The following is a 4,656-nucleotide window of genomic DNA, read 5'->3' as shown; positions in this document are numbered from 1 at the left end:
GAAAAAGTCCTTAACGTTTCGAGCCTACACTCTTCCACAGAAAGGAACACAGAAAGAAACAAGGAGAGAAAAAATGAAGAGAAAAGAACGGAAAGAATATATATATATATGTGTGTGTGTGTGTGTGTGTGTGTATGTGTGTGTGTGTGTGTGTCTGTGTTTGTTTGTGTGTCTGTGTTTGCCCCCCCCCCCAACATCGCTTGACATCCGATGCTGGTGTGTTTACGTCCCCGTAACTTAGCGGTTCGGCATAAAGAGACCGATAGAATAAGTACTAGGCTTACAAAGAATGAATCCTGGAGGGTCGATTTGCTTGACTAAAAGTTGGTGCTCCAGCATGGCCGCAGTCAAACGACTGAAACAAGTAAAGGAATAAAAGAATAAAAGAATAGCCGTTCTCATACTCTCCTCTTCGGTTTTTCCTCTTAACTGTATCGCCATATACGACAACCGCTCTGATTATTTCAATCCCACAGCTGCCCTATTTCAACTGTGCCTTTTACACTATTATCAAACATTGTGCCAAAGAGATACCTCATATAATTGCCAACCTCTTTATTTTCACCGAACTTTCATTTAGAACAGATCTGCGACTACAATTATTTCTTCATACTTGAATTCCACATATTCTATTTATTTCTACATACACACTAAAACACTCATATAGATTTTAGTCATTTGCTGTTACTGGGCTGTCATTGAACCATTTTCACTCACAAGTGTGTCAGCGCTAAATAACTTGTAACATAACATATAATTCGCAAATCTTCTGATCGTGCAATATTATCCATGCCGCATATTACTAAACATACATGGTGCGTAGTTGGACATATATCAAAATGTGATGTATGGATTGTAGCATCATTAATGTATTGCGTTTCATTCAACGAGATTTTGTTTCATTTGTTTTGTTTCTTTGCCATTTTTTCAATCTTTTCTTTTCCGTTTTATTTCATTTTATTTCATTTAATGCTGTCATTATATATCCGTAATGCCGTTGAAATGGTTTTCATATTATTCACATCATTCTGCAACCATTAGGTCTGAATTCAGAGAATAAAACAGAACATAATAACAATGTTTACTATGACTATCCTCAGCTATTCTACTATTCTTCAATATTCCATTCTCTGTCTCTCTCACCATATCTCTTTCCCTCTCTCTCTCCCTCTCTCTACCTTCTCTTCATTTTTCTCTCATTATCTTTCAATCTCTGAACATTCATCTCTTACTTATTTTGTGCCATTTCCTTCCTCACTTCTAACATCTCCGTATCGTTAAATCATTTCTTCGAGTCATTATTTCTCCTCTTCATGCTTTACATTTAACTTTACTCTATTTCTGACTGTTTTCACTCTTATAATTCTCTCTCTCTATCTCCCTCTCTCTCCCTCTCCCTCCTCTCTCTCTCTACATTCTCCCCACTATCACACTCTCTTTCTACCGTTTCAAACTAACTATCGTTCGGTTCTTGTTCATTCGATTCCACGCTTGTTATCGCATCTCATTTTTCTTCCCTCTTAGCTAAATATGTTTCTAAATCACCCTCATTTTTCTTGTTCATCTCGTTCTCTCACGTTTCCTACTCTTCAACCATTTAAATATCTTCGTTCAGTTTAACCATACTTTTCAACGAACTTCTCCCATTTCTTTTTCTATATAACCTTCATTCATCATAATACTGTGTATAGATACATTATTTATCAATGATTGCCTAGCCATCTATTTTAACAATGCATCTTTCTTCTACCAAGCTAGTAGAAAGGGAAAAAAAAAACTAATAGAGGACATTAAAAAATATATATATCATCTTAATACTATTATCACCAAAAATAATACTATTTTCTATTAAATCAAACACTGAATTCCAATTAATATATTCGGAGTCTATACAACTGCGAGCTCTCAGAATCATTCGATAGTAGGAGGTAAATCTATTTCCGGATTTAGTTCCGACTTTCTAATTTCTAATTTCAAATCCTGCTGTGGTTAACATTGACATTTATCACTGAAGGTAGTAAATATAAATATCAGTAATACCAGGTTTATTGAGCTGATATTACCTCTTCCTTCCCAGACCAACATTAACCCGACGTCTTGTCACAAAAAATATAATCAATATTGCTTGTATATTTTAGGGGTTGATGAGCTGGCAGAATCGTTAGCACGCCGGGTAAAATGCCTAGCGGCGTTTCGTCCGCCTTCACGTTCTGAGTTCAAATTCCGCCGAGTACCAGTTGAAAACTGGGGTCGATGTAATCGACTTATCCCCTGGCCTTGTTCCAAAATTTAAAACCAATACCTTGCTTCTAGGGGTTTAAAGATTTTAGGAGGAGAAATTTATTCGTAGGAGAGTAGAAATTCTCACTATAAAATGTATTAAATGGTAAAGTTCTCAATCGTTTTGTTATCGACATCGCGCAGCTTGCTGGTGTTGCAGTAACATGACATATTACGAGGGTGAGTCAAAAAGTAATGCCATTTTGTTTAGGACAGGTATAATTACCAGCCCAGGAACATGTCTCATACATCAAAATGAAGCTAGTCCTCTGTGGATCACATCCCTACTCCTCAACATAGTCACCATTTCTCTCAATAGCAATCTTCCACTTTCGAATGAGATCATGTATCCCTGTCCCGTAAAATTCTGTTGACTGTTCTTTAAGCCACTTCTTTACTACAGTTTTCACTTCCTCTTCACTGGAATAATATTTGCTTCTCAACCCGTCTTTCGTGGCGCCGAAGAGATGATAGTTTGAAGGCTCTAAATCTGGTGAGCATGTAGGTAGTGAAGAAGTGGCTCAAAGAACAGTCAACCTAACTTTACGGGGCAGTGATACATGCTCTCATTTAAAGGTGGAACGTTGCTATTGAGAGAAACGGTGACTATGTTGAGAAGTAGAGATGTGATCCATAGAGGACCAGTTTCATTTTGATGTATGACATATGTTTCTGTGTTGGTAATTATACCTGTCCTAAACAAAATGGCATTACTTTTTGACTCACCTTCGTGCAGTGGTACAGCAATACTTACGAGAAAACAGAACTGGCAGTTCGTACTCAGTGCTTTGAAACGAATATTTCTACTATCCTTTTAAGATGGCGAGCAGGCAGAATCATTAGCTCATCAAGCAAAACACTTAACGCTATTTCGTCTGCCTTTATGTTCTGAGTTCAAATTTTGCCCAGATCTACTTTACCATTCGGGATCGAGAAAATAAATGTAAGTATGTATATATGTGTGTGTGTGTGTGTGTGTGTGTGTGTGTATACACACATGCACAGACACGCACACACGCATGCACAAATACACAAACACATGCACACACACATATACACACATGCACGCACACATTCAGAAACACACACACACACACATACGCACAGGCACACACGCGCACACACACTCACGCACAGATGACTATATATTAATATACGCATAACAAATTTTCCTATCAAGGCATTAGTTAAGCCTGAAGCCTGTTAGGATTTAAACAAGCAACATGTGATCCTTAAGTTGGCTTCTTAAACTCACATAGATGGCGCTCATGTGCCCAATTAATAATCATATAGGAGGAATTATTGCCTGTACAGAAGAGATTTCCATTCTTTTGAGCATCGAACACATTGTACGTACTTTACTCTTTAGTTTCAGATCCAGCTTATAGAGAACTTATTGATATCTATCCTTTAGTTGATAAAATAAGCACCAGTAATATTTTAGGGTCAATAAAATCAGCTACAGTATCTTTTAAACAATAAATGATAAATTTAAATCCGCTCGGAAACACCGAGTCTTATTCACAATTGTGATTTCTGTTTGAACACGAATTTATGCGGCTAATGCACTTGCCATTGAAGGTCACGTAGACCAATTTTCAATTCTCTTAAATATAATGCTTTTGTACCTAGTTGAAATAAACAAATATTCAGAGCTTATTCAAAATGCCACAAATCGTATTAGGAACTGCTTTTAAAAAGAGAAATAAAGGGGGAAAGAAAGAAAGAAAGAAAGAAGTATAGAAACAAAGGAACGGAATAATGGAGGAGATGGAGAGAGAGAGAAGAAAAGCTTGTAGTCAATGAACGGACATTTCTAAGATGTGGCAAAGTTTTGCATTGATGTATTCCTATTTGAATGTCGATTTTTGTTTTAGCTTATTTTATCCATTTATGTTATGTATATCTCTTCTTATGAGTATTTCTACTGATGCAATTGTCAAAATACACATCGCCAATCCGATTATGTGCAGCATTACACATAAGAGATGAATGCATGTTTTTAACTTCATGTCACCATAAGACTTGTATTTTTACTTTATTTTTACAAAACGTAGCAGCAGTAGTGGTAGTAGTGGTAGTAGCAATGGTAGTAGCAGCAGCAACAGCAAAAATATTAGTAGTGGCAGCAGCAATAGTAGTAGTAGTAGTAGTAGTAGTAGTAGTAGTTGTTGTAGCAGCAGCAGTAGTGGTAGTATTAACAGCAATAGTAGTAGTAGCAGCAACAGCAACAATATTAGTAGTGGTAGCAGCAATAGTAGTAGTATATGTAGTAACAGTAGTAGTTGTGTGGTGTTGGTGATGGTGGTGGTGATTATAGTAGTAGTAATCCGTAATACTATTATTATTATTATTATTATTATTAGTAGTAGTAGT

Source organism: Octopus bimaculoides, chromosome 1 (assembly GCF_001194135.2).
Source record: "Octopus bimaculoides isolate UCB-OBI-ISO-001 chromosome 1, ASM119413v2, whole genome shotgun sequence".
Lineage (NCBI taxonomy): Eukaryota > Metazoa > Mollusca > Cephalopoda > Octopoda > Octopodidae > Octopus > Octopus bimaculoides.
The sequence above is the reverse complement of the archived record's forward strand: the minus strand, read 5'-3'. Positions refer to the sequence as shown.